Source organism: Triticum aestivum, chromosome 1A (genome assembly GCF_018294505.1).
Source record: "Triticum aestivum cultivar Chinese Spring chromosome 1A, IWGSC CS RefSeq v2.1, whole genome shotgun sequence".
NCBI lineage: Eukaryota > Viridiplantae > Streptophyta > Magnoliopsida > Poales > Poaceae > Triticum > Triticum aestivum.
Window position 1 is genome coordinate 473,475,836 of NC_057794.1, and position 23,797 is coordinate 473,499,632.

Here is a 23,797-nt window from a genome sequence, read left to right on the forward strand (position 1 = left end):
GGCTAGGGTTACACAAGGTCGGTTACAAAGGAGGAGATATACATATCCGTATTTCCTAGCTTTCCTTCCACGCCAAGTAGAGTCCCATCCGGACACGGGACGAAGTCTCCCATCTTGTATCTTCATAGTCCAATAGTCCGGCCAAAGGATATAATTCGGCTGTCCGGATACCCCCTAATCCAGGACTCCCTCAGTAGCCCCCGAACCAGGCTTCAATGATGATGAGTCCGGTGCGCAGTGTTGTCTTCGGCATTGCAAGGTGGGTTCTTCTCCCAATTTCGAATGTTTGTTAAGCAGTGTCCGGTCCCATAAATGTTGGACCTCTTGGCTTCTGTGCCCAATAAGGGCTATCTCCCACATGTCGAATGAATACGAGGCGCCAGGGCATTTTTACATTCGCCCCCTAGCCAGATAAATAAGTTGTCTATTAAAGGGATGGGGATTCCTAGATCCAATCCATACCATCCTCCCCCAGCGAGAATCCATCGGAGCGCGCTTCGGAAAGATCCACTCCAGCATGGCCGACCTTCGCAGGTCCTCCTCCCGCCCCCGTGGCCCTAAGCCCGGTGATTGGGAGAGGTGTTCAGTCCCACACAGTCAATTAGTCGAACTACAGAGTAAGGGATTTCTCCCTCTAGCATATATGGTGCCCGTCCGAGCCGGGCTCGCCACCTACAATGGCGGGGAGCAAGCGGAGAGCTTCCCCAGCCCCTCTATGGGGGAGCGGGTATGCCTTGTTCCTTATTTATTAAGGGGACTCGGATTTCCAATTCATCCGTTCCTCCGCGGGCTCCTGGAGTTTTACAGCCTCCAACTGCATAATTTCACCCCTGCTTCCATTGTACACATCGCCGGCTATGTTGCCCTCTGCGAGTTATTCTTGGGCTGCGAGGCTCATTTCGAGCTGTGAAAAAGGTTATTTTGCCTCGTCCCTCGCACACAGAAGGGGTCACTTTATCAAGTGGGCGGAGCCGAAATATGGTGCATCGCCGAAACCGGATACATGTCCAGTACTCCGAAGAAGACGTCCGAAGACTGGACTTCGGAATGGTTTTATATGGAGTACGTCCCCCTTGTGGACCCTGTTCGGCGTGGTCTTCCCGAGTAAAGCAATGCTCCTCTGAAGAAACGCCGAATTTGGCGCCCACGGAGCCCCCAGGAGGAAGACAACGGAGAAGTCCTTTACCTGATGAACCGGATTAAAGCGCTGGCTCAATCAGGATTGACAGTAATCGAGGTTATGTCAATATGCATAATGCGGGGAGTGCAACCACTTCAATATCGAGGGCACCCCCTATGGTGTTTTAGCGGGGAAGATGACGCCACCCGTTGTAGGCATAAGGGTCCGGACAATGCTGCCGCTTTAGCAAAAATTCTGTCCGAATTGTTCAAGGGAGAGGAAGAGGAGTTCATCCGCATCAAGCCACGGGATGGATTCTCCATGTACAACCCTCCAAGCTGGGTGAGTTATATCTCCTTACTCCCATTCTTCCTGTGTTCTTTGTCATAGGTATTCACCTTGCCATTATGCGGCAGGAACTGTGGAAAGCCATAAGAGAGGTCAACAACCCATCCCCACAACCAGAGGACCCTGACCGGGCCTTCGGTCCCGGACTCGAAGAAGATCCAGACATATTCGTGGAGCTGATAGACCGGCAGTTCTATCAATTAAGCTGTGATGACGCCATGGTGGCCATTACGACCGACTATCCCGGACCGCTTCCCGCGTCGCACATAAGAAAAACCAAAAATACCAACTCCAAAAACTAGGATCCTCTTTTAGACACTTCACCTACCATATACATATGGTGTTTTACAGGGAAGGCCTTCGGGACGTCGTGCCGAACCCGCAGCAACTCGGCAACAAGAGGCACCGAGGCCGGGCAGGCTAAAAAGGAAGGCGGTCAGGACGGAGACGCCGGCACAGAGGTATGGCAAAAACCCCGCTACATGGTTGTCGTCTTTCTCAAAATGTAATGACGCCCATGTTTCTTTAACAGAAAAAACGCTCGCCGGAATATGTCCGGTGAGGCTGCCGATCATGCTTCCACCAGTTGGGCTCCAGGGCCGGACATAGAGGCGGAAGCCGACATGGGGCGGACGCCGGATACTCCTCCTACAGAGGATGCAGATAGACTATCTGCTACAAATTCAGAAGTGGAGAGCGCCATGAATCATAGGCGTCGCCGAGCCGTACTCCGTGACGCTTGCTTCTCCCCAGAGGCATTTGATGCCTTCAATTCTGGAGACGCGTACATCCGTGCTGCTCAAAGTGGTCTAGCCAGAATCACGGACCAGTATGTAAGGGATGTATGGGTAAGAAAATCTGATGATTATATGTATAGTAGCCCCTGAGACTTGAAACAGTTAACAGAACTGATTTAAGGATCATCTATTGTGCAGGTTCTTACAGAGAAGAATACTCGACTGTCACAGGAGCTGGAGGAATGCAAGACCCAACTTCGGGCCGCCGTTTCCGCATTGAAGGAACCTAAAAAGTCCCCAGCTGGTAACATTTGTTTCAAAGAATGATAGGTACCATATAGCGTGCGGTGTGGCTGCAGATCTAACAGTAGATATTGCAGATGAATCGGAGGAACAACATGCCGTACGACAGCTAAAGGCTGGCGAACGCGTGCTGACTAAGGTCAGGCGGGAGAAAAACAATCTCCAAGACGCCAATACCAAGTTGAGTGTGGAACTGAAAGATGTTTGAGCCCAGCTTGCGGACTCCGAGAAGGAGAATAAGCGGCTTCGGCGCGGCATTTTCAGTAAGTGCTTGAACGAACCCTTAAAAAAAGGGGTCGGCGGAGAAGCCGGCTAACAGAGTTATGTCTGCAGGTATGCTGATGGGTCATCCCGCGGAGGAGATGCCCGGGTCTGCGGGTGATCTTCTATCCGAGCTCTCACAACTGCACGAACAAGTTCGGTAGGTGATGCAAGGTATTGCCCAGGCCTTGTGGCCATCCGTCTCCCTGCCAGAAGGCATTGGAGAGCTTGCGGAGAAGCTCAAGGGAGCACGGCGGCGCTTCCTATTATGGAAGATATCTGCCTGCCGTCAAGGTGCCAGGGAAGCCTGGGCCATGGTGAAGACGTGGTATACCAAGGCCGACCCAAATCACATGGCCGAGGTCGGACCTGTGGGGCCCGATGGGAAAGAGATCACCGTTAGCTTAGTCTATGGGCAAGTATAATTAGCCGCAAAGTATTCCCAACAGGATTGTAGGCTAGACTGCCTGTTGGATTGTATAGAAGAGGAATTTAGTCAGTCTGCATGACTATGTAATTAAAGTGACATGTATAATGCCTTCTTGCCGGATTGTAAATCATTTGTCATGGCGGACCTTTTCGCTTCAACCTCGGGACCCGATAGTCCGGAGTGTGTCCGAATACCCGCTCAGTTATATAAAAACCGGGGTATGCGTGGAGACTGGGCGTAGGGGTCATTAGTGCTTGAACAGACAAGTGCCCAACTAGTTATGTTATATTACATGGGTAGTAAGAAACATCTTCCAGGGAGAATAGTTTCCTTAAGGTTTCCTTTCCCTGGGTATGCATGCCCTAAAGTGCATGTCCGGACTGCGAGGGGAAACGCAGGCAAAAAACATCTGGGGCACATATTGAAAATAAATAAAAATCATCTTTTTTTCACCGACCGAATATTCCCTTAAGAACGCTAGCTTTCGGCTTCACCCAGTCTGAGGTACACATCCGGCTGACCCGGCAGTAACAATCGCAGAGGTGCTCCCCTTATGCCCTAGCCGAATTAACGGGAACGTAGGACATAAATACAAGAGCCAGGCAACCCAGCTTGGCCAAGACATAAGTCATATCGATGCACATAATGTCGAAGAAAAGGTATATGTGGAAGAATAACACATGTGTTGGGCATGAAGTCCAGATAGATAATTAAGCTTCTGTGTAAGAAGCCCCCAGGTATAATGAGTGCGGTTAGCGCATCTATAATGTGCAAGCGAGGCACAAGTTGGCCCTTGAAGGCCTAGAGAAAGAATAAAAGAAAGAAAGAGAAAAAGGACAGATAATGTATATGCAAAAAATGGACAGAGGAAGGAGACAAACATAGAGTCCGGCGCTAGGCGTAGAATCTTCGGAGCCTGGCTGCGTTCCATGGGTTCGGCTCAAGTCGATTATTCGATGCATCCCGCAGACGGTACGCTCCACCGGTCAGAACTTGGTCAATAATGAAGGGACCTTCCCACTTGGGCTCGAGCTTGGACTTTTTCTTCTCCGGCAGGCGTAGAACTAACTCGCCAACGTTATAAGTTTTGGCCCGTACTTCTCTGCTTTGGTATCTGCGAGCCTGTTGCTAATAAAGTGCGGAACGGGTTTTTGCCACATCGCGCTCCTCCTCCAGGGTGTCCAGACTGTCCTAACGATCGAGCTCGGCTTCTCTTTCTTCATACATGCACACTTGAAGTGAGTCATGAATTATGTCGCAGGGCAGAACTGCCTCTGCATTGTACACCATAAAGAAGGGTGTATATCCGGTAGTACGGTTCGGCGTGGTCCGCAGCCCCCAGAGTACGGAGTCGAGCTCCTCTACCCAGTGCGTGTTAGACTCCTTTAAGGGTCGCACTAATCTGGGTTTAATGCCGCTCATGGTAAGACCATTTTCTCGCTCAACTTGGCCGTTGGTTTGTGGGTGATAGACGGGCATAATCGAGCTTGATGCCCATGTTGCTGCACCAGAGTTTTACCTCATCGGCCGTGAAGTTCGTGTCGTTCTCAGCGATGATGTTGTGGGGGACGCCATAACAGTGTACGACACCGGATATGAAGTCTATCACTGGTCCGGATTCAGCTGTTTTAACAGGTTTGGCTTCTATCCATTTGGTGAATTTATCCACCATGACCAGTAAGTATTTTTTCTTATGGGTTCCCCCTCTAAGGGGTCCAACCATGTCAAGCCCACAGACCGTGAAGGGCCGGGTAATGGGGATTGTTTGGAGGGCGGTGGGTGGCATGTGGTTTTGGTTTGCAAAAAGCTGGTGTTGGGGAACATAGTAATTTCAAAAAAAATCCTACGCACACGCAAGATCATGGTGATGCATAGCAACGAGAGGGGAGAGTGTTGTCCACGTACCCTCGTAGACCGAAAGCGGAAGCGTTAGCACAACACGGTTGATGTAGTCGTACGTCTTCACGATCCGACCGATCAAGTATCGAACGCATGGCACCTCCGAGTTCTGCACACGTTCAACTCGATGACGTCCCTCGAACTCCGATCCAGCCGAGTGTTGAGGGAGAGTTTCGTCAGCACGACAGCGTGGTGACGATGATGATGTTCTACCGATGTAGGGCTTCGCCTAAGCACCGCTACAATATGATCGAGGTGAATTATGGTGGAGGGGGGCACCGCACACGGCTAAGAGATCCAAGGGATCAATTGTTGTGTATTTGGGGTGCCCCTGCCGCGTATATAAAGGAGTGGAGGAGGGGGAGGGCCGGCCCTCTCTATGGCGTGCCCTAGGGGAGTCCTACTCCCACGGGGAGTAGGATTCCCCCTTTTCCTAGTAGAAATAGGAACCCTACCATGTAGTAGGAGTAGGAGGGAAGGAAAGGGAAGGGAAAAGGAGAAGGAAGGAAGGGGGCGCCCCCCTCCCTAGTCCAATTCGTACCAGCCCATGGGGAGGGGTGCGGCCACCCTTTGAGGCCTTTCTCTCCTTTCCCGTATTGCCCATTAAGGCCCAATACGAATTCCCGTAACTCCCCGGTATTCCCAAAAATACCCGAATCACTCGGAACCTTTCCGATGTCCGAATATAGTCGTCCAATATATAGATTTTTAAGTCTCGACCATTTCGAGACTCCTCGTCATGTCCCCAATCTCATCCGTGACTCCAAAATACTTCGGTACATCAAAACACATAAACTCATAATATAACCGTCATCGAACTTTAAGCGTGCGGACCCTACGGGTTCGAGAACTATGTATACATGACCGAGACACGTCTCCTATCAATAACCGATAGCGGAACCTGGATGCTCATATTGGCTCCTACATATTCTACGAAGATCTTTATCAGTCAAACCGCATAACAACATATGTTGTTCCCTTTGTCATCGGTATGTTACTTGCCCGAGATTCGATCGTCAATATCTCAAAACCTAGTTCAATCTCATTACCGGCAAGTCTCTTTACTCGTTCCGTGATACATCATCCCTCAACTAACTCATTAGTTGCAATGCTTGCAAGGCTTATAGTGATGTGCATTACCAAGTGGGCCCGGAGATACCTCTCCGACAATCGGAGTGACAAATCATAATCTCAAAATACGCCAACCCAACAAGTACCTTCGGAGATACCTGTAGAGCACCTTTATAATCACCCAGTTACGTTGTGACGTTTGGTGGCACACAAAGTGTTCCTCCGGTAAACGGGAGTTGCATAATCTCATAGTCATAGGAACATGTATAAGTCATGAAGAAAGCAATAGCAACAAACTAAACGATCAAGTGCTAAGCTAACGAAATGGGTCAAGTCAATCACATCATTCTCCTAATGATGTGATCCCATTAATAAAATGACAACTCATGTCTATGGTTAGGAAACATAACCATGTTTGATCAACGAGCTAGTCAAGTAGAGGCATACTAGTGACACTCTGTTTGTCTATGTATTCACACATGTATTATGTTTCCGGTTAATACAATTCTAGCATGAATAATAAACATTTATCATGATATAAGGAAATAAATAATAACTTTATTATTGCCTCTAGGGCATATTTCCTTCAGTCTCCCACTTGCACTAGAGTCAATAATCTAGTTCACATCGCCATGTGATTTAACATCAATAGTTGACATCACCATGTGATTAACACCCATAGTTCACATCACCATGTGATTAACACCCATAGTTCACATCACCATGTGATTAACACCCATAGTTCACATTGTCATATGACCAAACACCCAAAGGGTTTACTAGAGTCAATAATCTAGTTCACATCGCTATGTGATTAATACCCAAAGAGTACTAAGGTTTGATCATGTTTTGCTTGTGAGGGAAGTTTAGTCAATGGGCCTGCCATATTCAGATCTATATGTATTTTGCAAATTTCTATGTCAACAATGCTCTGCATGGAGCTACTCTAACTAATTGCTCCCACTTTCAATATGTATCCAGATTGAGACTTTGAGTCATCTGTATCAGTGTCAAAACTTGCATCAACGTAACCCTTTACGACGAACCTTTTGTCACCTTCATAATCAAGAAACATATCCTTATTCCACTAAGGATAATTTTGACCAATGTCCAGTGATCTACTCCTAGATCACTATTGTACTCCCTTGCCAAACTCAGGGCAGGGTATACAATAGGTCTGGTACACAGCATGGGATACTTTATAGAACCTATGCCTAAGGCATAGGGAATGACTTTCATTCTCTTTCTATCTTCTGTCGTGGTCGGGTTTTGAGTCTTACTCAACTTCACACCTTATAACACAGGCAAGAACTCCTTCTTTGACTGTTCCATTTTGAACTACTTTGAAATCTTGTCAAGGTATGTACTCATTGAAAAACTTATCAAGCGTCTTGATCTATCTCTATAGATCTTGATGCTCAATATGTAAGCAGCTTCACCGAGGACTTCCTTTGAAAAACTCCTTTCAAACATTCCTTTATGCTTTGCAGAATAATTCTACATTATCTCTGATCAACAATATGTCATTCACATATACTTATCAGAAATGTTGTACTGCTCCCACTCACTTTCTTGTAAATACAGGCTTCACCGCAAGTCTGTATAAAACTATATGCTTTGATCAACTTATCAAAGCGTATATTCCAACTCCGAGATGCTTGCACCAGTCCATAGATGGATCGTTGGAGCTTGCATATTTTGTTAGTACCTTTAGGATTGACAAAACCTTCTGGTTGCATCATATACAACTCTTCTTTAATAAATCCATTAAGGAATGCAGTTTTGTTTATCCATTTGCCAGATTTCATAAAATGCGGCAATTGCTAACATGATTCGGACAGACTTAAGCATAGATACGAGTGAGAAACTCCCATCGTAGTCAACACCTTGAACTTGTCGAAAACCTTTTTGCGACAATTCTAGCTTTGTAGGTAGTAACACTACTATCAGCGTCCGTCTTCCTCTTGAAGATCCATTTAATCTCAATGGCTTGCCGATCCATGGGCAAGTCAATCAAAGTCCATACTTTGTTCTCATACATGGATCTCATCTCAGATTTCATGGCCTCAAGCCATTTCGCGAAATCTGGGCTCATCATCGCTTCCTCATAGTTCGTAGGCTCATCATGGTCAAGTAACATGACCTCCAGAACAGGATTACCGTACCACTCTGGTGCGGATCTCACTCTACTTTACCTACGAGGTTCGGTAGTAACTTGATCTGAAGTTACATGATCATCATCATAAGCTTTCTCACTAATTGGTGTAGTAGTCACAGGAATAGATTTCTGTGATGAACTACTTTCCAATAAGGGAGCAGGTACAGTTACCTCATCAAGCTCTACTTTCCTCCCACTCACTTCTTTCGAGAGAAACTCCTTCTCTAGAAAGGATACATTCTCAGCAATGAATATCTTGCCTTCGGATCTGTGATAGAAGGTGTACCCAACATTTTCTTTTGGGTATCCTATGAACATGCACTTCTCCGATTTGGGTTTGAGCTTATCAGGTTGAAACTTTTTCACATAAGCATTGCAACCTCAAACTTTAAGTAACGACAGCTTAGGTTTCTTGCCAAACCATAGTTCATACGGTGTCGTCTCAGCGGATTTAGATGGTGCCCTATTTAATGTGAATGTAGCTGTCTCTAATGCATAACCCCAAAATGATAGTGGTAAATCGGTAAGAGACATCATAGATCGCACCATATCTAATAAAGTACGGTCACGATGTTCGGACACACCATTACACTGTGGTGTTCCACGTGGCGTGAGTAGTGAAACTATTTCACATTGTTTTAACTGAAGGACAAACTCGTAACTCAAATATTTTACTTCTGTGATCATATTGTAGAAACTTTTATTTTTGTTACGATGATTCTGCACTTCACTCTGAAATTCTTTGAACTTTTCAAATGTTTCAGACTTGTGTTTCATCAAGTAGATATACTCATATCTGCTCAAATCATATGTGAAGATCAGAAAATAATGATACCTGCCGTGAGCCTCAATATTCATCGGACCACATACATCAGTATGTATGATTTCCAACAAATTTGTTGCTCGCTCCATTGTTCCGGAGAACGGAGTCTTAGTCATCTTGCCCATGAGGCATGGTCCAAGTCATATACGATTGTAATTTCCATATATCATACATACCCTGTATATGTATTTAACCTATGCTATATAATGAGAACCAACGCAACCCTATGGGCTGTGCGATCCCCAACCTATCGGTCTCTAGTTTTACATGGTATCAGACTAGTTCGTTCCGATGTCTTCCGCTGCCTCCTCATCCTCCACCACTGCGAACACCGGCAGGATCTTCTCTCCTACCCTGGCTGCCCTCCTCTCTGGTCATGGCAACGCCATGGTAGTGAGCACAACTGCTGGTTCCTCCACAACTGGCACCACCCTTGGCTCCTTCATGGCCGGGGTACTACCTCCCGCTCCTCCAACGACTCCTGCAGTCGCCGCGGTCCGGCCTGCTCCTGTCAGTCAGCCCGCGGTGGCTGAGATGCCTCCACCTGCTCCGTTTCACTTTGCCCATCTGCTCACCATCAAGCTATCGACGGAGAACTACCTCTACTGGCGCGCGCAGGTCCTGCCTCTACTTCGTAGCCATAACCTTCTCAGCTATGTTGATGGGTCACTGCCATGTCCACCATCGACCGTTGTGGCCACTACGGCAGACGGTACACAGCACATGGTCCCCAACCAAACACACACAATCTGGGTGCAGCAGGATCAAGCGATCCTTTCAGCAATTCAGTCGTCGCTAACCGAAGGGGTGGCTGGCATGATTCTGTTCGCCGCTAACTCCCAGGACGCCTGGACAACTCTCGAGAGTAGCTTTTCCTCTCAATCCACGGCGTTCTCCATGTCCCTTCGTCGGCAACTTCAAGACATCAAGAAACATGACCTCTCGGCTACGGTCTACTTCAACAAAGTAAAGAACCTTGCGGACACCTTAGCTGCCATCGGGAAACCTCTCTCTGATGGGCAGTTCACCGGCTTTATTCTTGATGGACTCGATGGTGACTATGATTCTCTAGTCGAGGTGGTCCAAGGCCGTGATACTCTGATGCCCCCACGGGACCTCTATGCTCGACTCCTTCAGACTGAACAACGCATTGGGTCTCATCGGTCGGCTGAAATTCATGGTCGCTTCCCTTCGGCAAACATCGTGACTCGTGGTGGTTCGCGGCCGCCATACCGTTCTGGTGGTTCATCTGGCGGCAAGGCAATTCTCCCCTCGCCAACATAGCAGCAAAATTACAACAACAAACATGCGGGTGGAGGAGAGTCATCCGCCGATGGTTCGTCATGTCCTACATGTGGTCGTCCTAATGGTGGTCGCCCCACGTGCCAGCTTTGCAGATTTCAGGGGCATGTTGCATCTCGCTGCCACAAACGCTTTAAGCGTGATTTTCTGGGGATCGGCAACGACGGCCGTAATAATGAGGAGCAGGCCGCCATGGCCACTCAAGGTCCTATTGGCTCGGGTGGTTCTGTTCACGGGCACACTCCATCTTATCCCATTGATGCGAGCTGGTACATGGATACAACAGCTACCGATCACATGACAAATGAGATGGAGAAGCTACACTCGAGCCAACCCTACCTCGGCCACGACAAGGTTCACACTTCAAACGGGTCAGGTATGCACATTACACATATTGGTCAATCTTCTCTTCCAACTAGTACATCTAGGGAGCTTCAACTTCAAAATGTTCTTCATGTTCCTGATGTTACACGTAATCTCCTGTCTGTTCCTAGACTTACTCATGACAATGATGTTTTTGTTGAATTTCACCCTTTTGATGTCTTTGTTAAGGATCGCGCAACGAGGGACGTTCTTCTTAGAGGTCACTTCAACCATGGTCTCTATCCGCTTGATGCTCCTTCAGGTTTCAGCGCCTTTAGAAGTGTTCGTGTCAAGCCGTCTCAGTGGCACTCGCGTCTTGGTCATCCAGCTACTTCCGTTGTGCGTCATGTCCTTCGTCGTCATCAACTTCCAGTCAAGTCTAGCAATAAAGATGAGTCCATGTGTGATGCCTGTCAGCAAGGCAAAAGTCATCAGCTCCCATTTTCTTTATCTAGTCGTGTAGTTACAACTCCCCTTGAAATTGTGTTTTCAGATGTATGGGGCCCTGCCCAAACTTCAGTTAGTGGTCATAACTACTATGTCAGTTTTATTGATGCTTACAGTCGCTTCACTTGACTTTATTTTCTTAAGCGCAAGGCGGATGTGTTCAACGTTTTTCTCCAATTCCAAACTCATGTTGAATGTCTACTTAATCATAAAATCCTTCGTGTTCAATCAGATTGGGGGTGAATATCGCAACCTCAACACATTTTTTGGGAAACTTGGGATTACACATCACGTTTCCTGTCCACATACACATCAGCAGAATGGCTCCGCTGAACGTAAGCATCGACACATAGTAGAAACTGGTCTAACTCTCTTGGCACATGCATCTATACCTTTTCAATTTTGGACTGATGCCTTTTCTACAGCTTGTTTTCTCATCAATAGGCTTCACACAAGAGTTCTAGACATGAAAACCCCCATTGAGTGTCTACTCCAAGAGACACCTGACCATACATTCCTCAAGGTTTTTGGATGTGCTTGTTGGCCACACCTTCGACCATATAACCGTCACAAACTCGAGTTTCGATCAAAAAAATGTTTGTTTCTTGGGTATAGTTCTCTTCATAAAGGGTATAAGTGTCTCCATGTTCCGTCTAATCGTTTCTATATATCTCATGATGTTATCTTTGATGAGAATCTCTATCATTTTTCTAATTTCCCCACGTCACAAAATCCTTCCAATTCTAGTTCACCATCACGTCCTTTGTCTGACCAATTTGTAGATGTTGCATACTCTCCTCTTTTGCTTCCTAATCATGGTGTAGGTACTGTACGTGGTGCGCGGCTTGAGCTACTGGATGATACAAAAGCTATGGAAGCTCCTCATGCTAATTGCATGCAAGCGGCATAGAACACTGAGCCTGATTGCATGCATGCCATCCCAAGCACTACATCAGGCGTTGGACGCATGCGCATGCATGCGCCTCATGTCGGCAGCATGCAGCCCCAAGCATCGGCGCCTCGCATCGAGTCGGAGCCAGCCAACCTGCGCAGCTTCGGAGTCCGCTGCCTCGTCTACACTGGAGACCGAGCCGCGTTCCCCCTCGGCTCATGATGAGGCCGAGCTGGTCTCAGCTGCACCATCGACGCCCGTGACTACACGTCAGATTGGAATTAACCAGGATTCCAGTGTGGCCTAGCCTGCATCCGCGTCTTCTGGACTGTCGTCGTCCCCTGTTCAGTCACCGACTCCTGCTGTGACTCGTCGGGTGCACACGCGCAGTCAAAGCGGGATTTTCCAACCAAAGCAACACACTGATGGTATTGTTGCTTGGCTCACTACTTGCATGGCACATGCATCTCCTGATCCGACGTCCGAACCACGACATTTTCAAGCAGCAATGACCATACCTCATTGGCGGACTGCCATGGAACAGGAATTCTTTGCACTAAAGAAAAATGAAACTTGGCAACTTGTTCCTCCCCCTTCCGGAGTCAATGTGATTGATTCTAAATGGATATTTAAGGTCAAAAAGCATGCTGATGGCTCTGTTGAATGCTACAAGGCACGACTGGTTGCCAAAGGATTTAAGCAACGATATGGTCTTGATTACGAAGACACTTTCAGTCTGTTCATCAAGCCTACCACTATTCGTCTTGTTCTCTCATTGGCAGTTACTCGTGGTTGGTCCCTTCGACAGTTGGACGTCCAGAATGCATTTCTTCATGGTGTCTTAGAGGAAGAGGTTTATATGCGACAACCTCCTGGTTTTGTTGATCCAGATCGACCACATCATCTTTGCCGGCTCATCAAAGCTATTTATGGTCTCAAACAAGCCCCCCGTGCTTGGCATGCACGTCTTGGTTCTGCCCTTTGGTCACATGGCTTTGTTCCCTCTACTGCAGACACGTCTCTGTTTCTTTTGCAGCGCCCGGAGCTCACTATGTATCTTCTGGTTTATGTTGATGATATTATTCTCATCAATTCTTCGCATGCTGCCACCGACAAGCTCATACTAACTCTTCGACATGATTTTGCTATTAAGGATCTTGGTCCTCTACACTATTTTCTGGGTTTAGAAGTGACTCATACTGCTGCTGGTCTCTTTCTCAATCAGAAGAAATATTCTTTGGACCTTCTTTGGCGTGCGGGTATGTTGAAGTGTAAACCTGTCACCACACCCATGGCTGTGAATGAGAAGCTCTCTGCTGATATTGGTGTGCTTCTTTCTTCAGATGACGCTACAGATTATCGCAGTATTGTTGGTGGACTACAATATCTTACCATCACTCAACCGAATCTTTCTTTTACAGTTAACCGTGTCTGCCAGTATCTTCATGAGCCCCGTGACACACATTGGTCTGCAGTCAAACGCATTCTGCGTTATGTTCGTCTTACTGCTTCCTTTGGTTTGCATCTTAGGCCAACCACCTCTGGAGTGTTGTCTACCTTCTCTGATACGGACTGGGTGGGGAGTCCAGATGATAGGCGATCTACGGGGGGATATGTTGTGTTTTTTGGTTCAAACTTGATCGCCTGGAATGCTCGCAAGCAAGCCACTGTTTCTAGGAGTAGTACAGAAGCTGAGTACAAAGTTGTAGCTAATGCTACTGCCGAACTTATTTGGGTATAGTCCTTGCTGCGAGAGTTGGGTATTCCTCAAGACATACCTCCAGTTCTATGGTGTGCTAACATTGGAGCCACATATCTTTCATCCAACCCTGTCTTATATGCAAGGACAAAGCATATCGAAGTTGACTTCCATTTTGTGAGGGAACGAGTTGCACAAAAGCTACTACAAATCAAGTTTATCTCATCTAAAGATCAACTTGCAGATGTTTTCACTAAGTCGTTGCCACTTCCTTTGTTTGAAGTTTGTCGATGCAGTCTCAACCTTCTTGATACCGGTTAAGATTGAGGGAGGGTGTTAGACTCCAAGTCATATACGATTGTAACTTCCATATATCGTACATACCCTATATATGTATTTAACCTATGCTATATAATGAGAACCAACGCACCCCTGTGGGTTGTGCGATCCCCAACCTATCGGTCTCTAGTTTTATAGCAAGCATCAACTGATTCATCATCAAGTGATTCCAAAAGCCCATCAGCATGGATTTTCTTCATGCGCTTTACATCAATATGACCTAAACGGCAGTGCCACAAATAAGTTGCATTATCATTATTAACTTTGCATCTTTTGGCTTCAATATTATAAAAATGTGTATCATCATGATCGAGATCCAACAAACCATTTTCATTGAGTGTATGACCATAGAAGGTTTTAATCATGTAAACAGAACAGCAATTATTCTCTAACTTACATGAATAGCCGTATTGCAATAAACATGATCCAATCATATTCATGCTCAACGCAAACACTAAATAACATTTATTTTAGGTTTAACACTAATCTCGAAAGTATAGGGAGTGTGCGATGATGATCATATCAATCTTGGAACCATTTCCAATATACATCGTCACTTGACCCTTAACTAGTCTCTATTCATTCTGCAACTCCCGTTTCGAGTTACTATTCTTAGCAACTGAACTAGTATCAAATACTAAGGGGTTGCTATAAACATTAGTAAAGTACACATCGATAACATGTATATCAAATATACCTATGTTCACTTTGCCATCCTTCTTATCCGCCAATTACTTGGGGTAGTTCCGCTTCCAATGACCTATCCCTTTGTAGTAGAAGCACTCAGTTTCACGCTTAGGTCCAGACTTGGGTTTTTTCACTTGAGCAGCAACTTGTTTGCCGTTCTTCTTGAAGTTCCCCTTTCTTCCCTTTGTCCCTTTACTTGAAACTAGTGGTTTTGTTTACCATCAACACTTGATGCTTTTCTTTATTTCTACCTTCGTCGATTTCAGCATAACGAAGAGCTTGGGAATCGTTTCCGTTATCCCTTGCATATTATAGTTCATCACAAAGTTCTACTAACTTGGTGATGGTGACTAGAGAATTCTGTCAATCACTATTTTATCTGGAAGATTAACTCCCACTTGATTCAAGCGATTGTAGTACCCAGACAGTCTGAGCACATGCTCACTGCTTGAGCTATTCTCCTCCATCTTTTAGCTATAGAACTTGTTGGAGACTTCATATCTCTCAACTCGGGTATTTACTTGAAATATTAACTTCAACTCCTGGAACATCTCATATGGTCCATGACGTTCAAAACATCTTTGAAGTCCCGATTCTAAGCCGTTTAAGCATGGTGCACTAAACTATCAAGTAGTCATCATATTGAGCTAGCCAAACGTTCATAACATCTGTATCTGCTCCTGCAATAGGTTTGTCACCTAGCGGTGCATCAAGGACATAATTCTTTTGTGCAGCAATGAGGATAATCCTTAGATCACGGATCCAATCCGCATCATTGCTACTAACATTTTTCAACTTATTTTTCTCTAGGAACATATCAAAAATAAAACAGAGGAGCTAAACGCAACCTATTGATCTACAACATAGATATGCTAATACTACCAGGACTAAATTAATGATAAATTTAAGTTCAATTAATAATATTACTTAAGAACTCCCACTTAGATAGACATCCCTCTAATCATCTAAGTGATCACGTGATCCAAATCAACTAAACCATAACCGATCATCACGTGAAATGGAGTAGTTTTTAATGGTGAACATCACTATGTTGATCATATCTACTATATGATTCACGCTCGACCTTTCGGTCTCAGTGTTTCGAGGCCATATCTGCATATGCTAGGCTCGTCAAGTTTAACCTGAGTATTTTACGTGTGCAAAACTAGCTTGCACCCGTTGTAGATGGACGTAGAGCTTATCACACCCGATCATCACGTGGTGTTTGGGCACGACGAACTTTGGCAACGGTGCATACTCAGGGAGAACACTTTTATCTTGAAATTTAGTGAGAGATCATCTTACAATGCTACCGTCAATCAAAGCAAAATAGGATGCATAAAAGATAAACATCACATGCAATTAATATAAGTGATATGATATGGCCATCATCATCTTGTGCCTGTGATCTCCATCTCCGAAGCACCGTCATGATCACCATCATCACCGGCACGACACCTTGATCTCCATCGTAGTATCGTTGTCGTCTCACCAAACTTATGCTTCCACGATTATCGCTAACGCTTAGTGATAAAGTAAAGCATTACAGGGCGATTGCATTGCATACAATAAAGCGACAACCATATGGCTCCTGCCAGTTGCCGATAACTCGGTTACAAAACATGATCATCTCATACAATAAAATTTAGCATCATGTCTTGACCATATCACATCACAATATGACCTGCAAAAACAAGTTAGACATCCTCTACTTTGTTGTTGCAAGTTTTACGTGGCTGCTACAGGCTTAGCAAGAACCGTTCTTACCTACGCATCAAAACCACAATGATAGTTTGTCAAGTTGGTGCTATTTTAACCTTCGCAAGGACCGGGCGTAGCCACACTCGGTTCAACTAAAGTTGGAGAAACTGACACCCGCCGGCCACCTGTGTGCAAAGCACGTCGGTAGAACCAGTCTCGCGTAAGCGTACGCGTAATGTCGGTTCGGGCCGCTTCATCCAACAATACCGCTGAACCAAAGTATGACATGCTGGTAAGCAGTATGACTTATATCGCCCACAACTCACTTGTGTTCTACTCGTGCATATGACATCTACGCATAAAACCTGGCTCGGATGCCACTGTTGGGGAACATAGTAATTTCAAAAAATTCCTACGCACACGCAAGATCATGGTGATGCATAGCAATGAGAGGGGAGAGTGTTGTCCACGTACCCTCGTAGACTGAAAGCGGAAGCGTTAGCACAACGCGGTTGATGTAGTCGTACATCTTCACGATCCGACCGATTAAGTACCGAACGCATGACACCTCCGAGTTCTGCACACGTTCAACTCGATGACGTCCCTCGAACTCCGATCCAGCCGAGTGTTGAGGGAGAGTTTCGTCAGCATGATGGCGTGGTGACGATGATGATGTTCTACCAACGCAGGGCTTCGCCTAAGCACCGCTACAATATGATCGAGGTGGATTATGGTGGAGGGGGGCACCGCACACGGCTAAGAGATCCAAGGGATCAATTGTTGTGTCTTTGGGGTGCCCCTGCCCCCGTATATAAAGGAGTGGAGGAGGGGGAGGGCCGGCCCTCTCTATGGCGCACCCTAGGGGAGTCCTACTTGTTGGAAATATGCCCTAGAGGCAATAATAAAAGCATTATTATTATATTTCCTTGTTCATCATAATTGTCTTTATTCATGCTATAATTGTATTATCCAGAAATCGTAATACATGTGTGAATAATAGACACCAACATGTCCCTAGTAAGCCTCTAGTTGACTAGCTCATTGATCAACAGATAGTCATGGTTTCCTGACTATGGACATTGGATGTCATTGATAACGAGATCACATCATTAGGAGAATGATGTGATGGACAAGACCCAATCCTAAACATAGCACAAGATCGTATAGTTCGTTTGCTAGAGTTTTCCAATGTCAAGTATCTTTTCCTTAGACCATGAGATCGTGTAACTCCCGGATACCGTAGGAGTGCTTTGGGTATACCAAACGTCACAACGTAACTGGGTGACTATAAAGGTATACTACGGGTATCTCCGAAAGTGTCTGTTGGGTTGACATGGATCAAGACTGGGATTTGTCACTCTGTATGACGGAGAGGTATCACTGGGCCCACTCGGTAATGCATCATCATAATGAGCTCAGAGTGACCAAGTGTCTGGTCACGGGATCATGCATTACGGTACGAGTAAAGTGACTTGCCAGTAACGAGATTAAACAAGGTATTGGGATACCGACGATCGAATCTCGGGCAAGTAACATACCGATTGACAAAGGGAATTGTATACGGGGTTGCTTGAATCCTCGACATCGTGGTTCATCCGATGAGATCATCGAGGAGCATGTGGGAGCCAACATGGGTATTCAGATCCCGCTGTTGGTTATTGACCGGAGAGCGATCTCGGTCATGTCTACATGTCTCCCGAACCCATAGGATCTACACACTTAAGGTTTGGTGACGCTAGGGTTGTAGGGATATGTATATGCAGTAACCCGAATGTTGTTCGGAGTCCCGGATGAGATCCCGGACGTCACGAGGAGTTCCGGAATGGTCCGGAGGTAAAGAATTATATATAGGAAGTGCTATTTCGGGCATCGGGACAAGTTTCGGCGTCACCGGTATTGTACCGGGACCACCGGAAGGGTCCCGGGGGTCCACCGGGTGGGGCCACCTGTCCCGGGGGGCCACATGGGCTGTAGGGGGTGCATCAAGGACAATTCTTCTGTGCAGCAATGAGGATAATCCTCAGATCACGGATCCAATCCGCATCATTGCTACTAACATTTTTCAACTTAGTTTTCTCTAGGAACATATCAAAAATAAAACAGAGGAGCTAAACGCGACCTATTGATCTACAACATAGATATGCTAATACTACCAGGACTAAGTTAATGATAAATTTAAGTTCAATTAATAATATTACTTAAGAACTCCCACTTAGATAGACATCCCTCTAATCATCTAAGTGATCACGTGATCCAAATCAACTAAACCATAACCGATCATCACGTGAAATGGAGTAGTTTTCAATGGTGAACATCACTATGTTGATCATATCTACTATATGATTCACGCTCGACCTTTCGGTCTCAGTGTTTCGAGGCCATATCTGCATATGCTAGGCTCGTCAAGTTTAACCTGAGTATTCTGCGTGTGCAAAACTAACTTGCACCCGTTGTAGATGGACGTAGAGCTTATCACACCCGATCATCACGTGGTGTCTGGGCACGACGAACTTTGGCAACGGTGCATACTCAGGGAGAACACTTTTATCTTGAAATTTAGTGAGAGATCATCTTACAATGTTACCGTCAATCAAAGCAAAATAGGATGCATAAAAGATAAACATCACATGCAATCAATATAAGTGATATGATATGGCCATCATCATCTTGTGCCTGTGATCTCCATCTCCAAAGCACCGTCATGATCACCATCGTCACCGGCACGACACATTGATCTCCATCGTAGTATCGTTGTCGTCTCACCAAACTTATGCTTCCACGACTATCACTAACGCTTAGTGATAAAGTAAAGCATTACAAGGCGATTGCATTGCATACAATAAAGCGACAACCATATGGCTCCTGCCAGTTGCCGATAACTCGGTTACAAAACATGATCATCTCATACAATAAAATTTAGCATCATGTCTTGACCATATCACATCACAATATGACCTGCAAAAACAAGACTGGGATTGGTCACTCTGTATGACGGAGAGGTATCACTGGGCCCACTCGGTAATGCATCATCATAATGAGCTCAGAGTGACCAAGTGTCTAGTCACGGGATCATGCATTACGGTACGAGTAAAGTGACTTGCCGGTAACGAGATTAAACGAGGTACTGGGATACCAACGATCGAATCTCGGGCAAGTAACATACCGATTGACAAAGGGAATTGTATACGGGGTTGCTTGAATCCTCGACATCGTGGTTCATCCGATGAGATCATCGAGGAGCATGTGGGAGCCAACATGGGTATCCAGATCCCGCTGTTGGTTATTGACCGGAGAGCGATCTCGGTCATGTCTACATGTCTCCCGAACCCGTAGGGTCTACACACTTAAGGTTCGGTGACGCTAGGGTTGTAGGGATATGTATATGCAGTAACCCGAATGTTGTTTGGAGTCCCGGATGAGATCCCGGACATCACGAGGAGGTCCGGAATGGTCCGGAGGTAAAGAATTATATATAGGAAGTGCTATTTCGGGCATCGGGACAAGTTTCGGGGTCACCGGTATTGTACCGGGACCACCGGAAGGGTCCCGGGGGTCCACCGGGTGGGGCCACCTGTCCCGGGGGGCCACATGGGCTGTAGGGGGTGCTCCTTGGCCTACATGGGCCAAGGGCACCAGCCCCAAGAGGCCCATGCGCCTAGGGTTTCAAGGGAGGAAGAGTCCTAAGAAGGGAAGGCACCTCCTAGGTGCCTTGGGGAGGAGGGATTCCTCCCCCTTGGCCGCACCCCCCTAGGAGATTAGATCTCCTAGGGTCGGCGCCTCCCCCCTTGGCCCTCCTATATATATTGGGGAGATGGAGGACTTCTTACCCCTTGCCTTTGGTGCCTCCCTCTCCCTCTCCAACACATCCTCCTCCTCCATAGTGCTTGGCGAAGCCCTGCCGGAGTACTGCAGCTTCACCACCACCATGCCGTCGTGCTGCTGCTGGAGCCATCTTCCTCAACCTCTCCTTCCCCCTTGCTGGATCAAGAAGAAGGAGACGTTACGCTGACCGTACGTGTGTTGAACGCGGAGGTGCCGTCCGTTCGGTGCTAGGATCACCGGTGATTTGGATCACGTCGAGTACGCCTTCCTCATCCCTGTTCTTTGAACACTTCCGCGCGTGATCTACAAAGGTATGTAGATGCAATCCAATCACTCGTTGCTAGATGAACTCCTAGATAGATCTTGGTGAAACTGTAGGAAAATTTTTGTTTTCTGCAACGTTCCCCATCAGTGGCATCATGAGCTAGGTCTATGCGTAGTTCTCTTGCACAAGTAGAACACAATTTGTTGTGGGCGTTGATGTTGTCAACTTTCTTGCCGCTACTAGTCTTATCTTGCTTCAACGGTATTGTGGGATGAAGCGGCCCGGACCAACCTTACACGTATGCTTACGTGAGACCGTTTCCACCGACTAACATGCACAAGTTGCATAAAGGTGGCTGACGGGTGTCTGTCTCTCCCGCTTTAGTTGGAGCGGATTCGATGAAAAGGGTCCTTATGAAGGGTAAATAGAAGTTGACAAATCACGGTGTGGCTTTCACATAGGTAAGAAAACGTTCTTGCTAGAACCCTACTTCAGCCGCGTAAAACTTGCAACAACAATTAGAGGACGTCTAACTTGTTTTTGCAGCAAGTGCTTTGTGATATGATATGGCCAAAGTTGTGATGAATGATGAATGATCTATATGTGATGTATGAGATGTTCATGCTATTGTAATAGGAATCACGACTTGCATGTCGATGAGTATGAGAACCGACAGGAGCCATAGGAGTTGTCTTTATTTTGTATGACCTGCGTGTCATTGAGAAACGCCATGTAAATTACTTTACTTTATTGCTAAACGCGTTAGCCGTAGTAGTAGAAGTAACAGTTGGCGAGCAACTTCATGGAGACACAATGATGGAGATCATGGTGTCATGCCGGTGACAAGGTGATCGTGGAGCCCCAAGATGGAGATCAAAGGAGCTATGTGATATTGGCCATATCATGTCACTATTATTATTTGATTGCATGTGATGTTTATCATGTTTTTCATCTTGTTTGCTTAGAACGACGGTAGTAAATAAGATGATCCCTCATAATAATTTCAAGAAAGTGTTCCCCCTAACTGTGCACCGTTGTGACAGTTCGTTGTTTCGAAGCACCACGTGATGATCGGGTGTGATAGATTCTAACATTCACATACAACGGGTGTAAGACAGATTTACACATACAAACACTTAGGTTGACTTGACGAGCCTAACATGTGTACAGACATGGCCTCGGAACACAGAAGACCAAAAGGTCGAGCATGGGTCGTATAGAAGATACGGTCAACATGAAGATGTTCACCGACGTTGACTAGTCCGTCTCACGTGATGATCGGACACGGCCTAGCTAACTCGGATCATGTTATACTTAGATGACTAGAAGAGGGATGTCTATCTAAGTGGGAGTTCATTATAATTTGATTAGATGAACTTAATTATCATGAACTTAGTCTAAAATCTTTACAATATGTCTTGTAGATCAAATGGCCAACGTAGTCCTCAACTTCAACGCGTTCCTAGAGAAAACCAAGCTGAAAGACGATGGCAGCAACTATACGGACTAGGTCCGGAACCTGAGGATCATCCTCATAGCTGCCAAGAAAGATTATGTCCTACAAGCACCGCTAGGTGATGCACCTGTTCTCCCTGCAGAACAAGACGTTATGAACGCTTGGCAGGCACGTACCGATGACTACTCCCTCGTTCAGTGCGGCATGCTTTACAGCTTAGAGCCGGGGCTCCAAAAGCGTTTTGAGAGACACAGAGCATATGAGATGTTCGAAGAGCTGAAAATGGTTTTCCAAGCTCATGCCCGGGTCAAGAGATATGAAGTCTCCGACAAATTATTCAGCTGTAAGATGGAGGAAAATAGTTCTGTCAGTGAGCACATACTCACTATGTCTGGGTTACATAACCGCTTGACTCAGCTGGGAGTTAATCTCCCGGATGACGCGGTCATTGACAGAATCCTTCAGTCGCTTCCACCGAGCTACAAGAGCTTTGTGATGAACTTCAATATGCAGGGGATGGAAAAGACCATTCCTGAAGTATTTGCTATGCTGAAATCAGCAGAGGTAGAAGTCAAGAAGGAACATCAAGTGTTGATGGTCAATAAAACCACTAAGTTCAAGAAGGGCAAGGGTAAAAAGAACTTAAAGAAGGACGGCAAGGGAGTTGCCGCGCCCGGCAAGCAAGCTGCCGGGAAGAAGCCAAAGAATGGACCCAAGCCCGAGACTGAGTGCTTTTATTGCAAGGAGAGTGGTCACTGGAAGCGGAACTGCCCCAAATACTTAGCGGACAAGAAGGCCGGCAAAGCAAAAGGTATATGTGATATACATGTAATTGATGTGTACCTTACCAGTACTCGTAGTAGCTCCTGGGTATTTGATACCGGTGCGGTTGCTCACATTTGTAACTCAAAACAGGAGCTGCGGAATAAACGGAGACTGGCGAAGGACGAGGTGACGATGCGCGTCAGGAATGGTTCCAAGGTCGATGTGATCGCCGTCGGCACGCTGCCTCTTCATTTACCTACGGGATTAGTTTTAAACCTCAATAATTGTTATTTAGTGCCAAGTTTGAGCATGAACATTGTATCAGGATCTCGTTTAATACGAGATGGCTACTCATTTAAATCCGAGAATAATGGTTGTTCTATTTATATGAGAGATATGTTTTATGGTCATGCTCCAATGGTGAATGGTTTATTCTTAATGAATCTCAAGCGTAATGCTACACATGTTCATAGTGTGAGTACCAAAAGATGCAAGGTTGATAATGATAGTCCCACATACTTGTGGCACTGCCGCCTTGGTCACATAGGTGTCAAACGCATGAAGAAGCTCCATGCTGATGGACTTTTAGAGTCTCTTGATTACGAATCATTTGACACGTGCGAACCATGCCTCATGGGTAAAATGACCAAGACTCCGTTCTCAGGAACAATGGAGCGAGCAACCAACTTATTGGAAATCATACATACTGATGTGTGCGGTCCAATGAGTGTTGAGGCTCGCGGTGGCTATCGTTATGTTCTCACCCTCACTGATGACTTAAGTAGATATGGGTATGTCTACTTAATGAAACACAAGTCTGAAACCTTTGAAAAGTTCAAGGAATTTCAGAGTGAGGTTGAGAATCAACGTGACAGGAAAATCAAGTTCTTGCGATCAGACCGTGGAGGA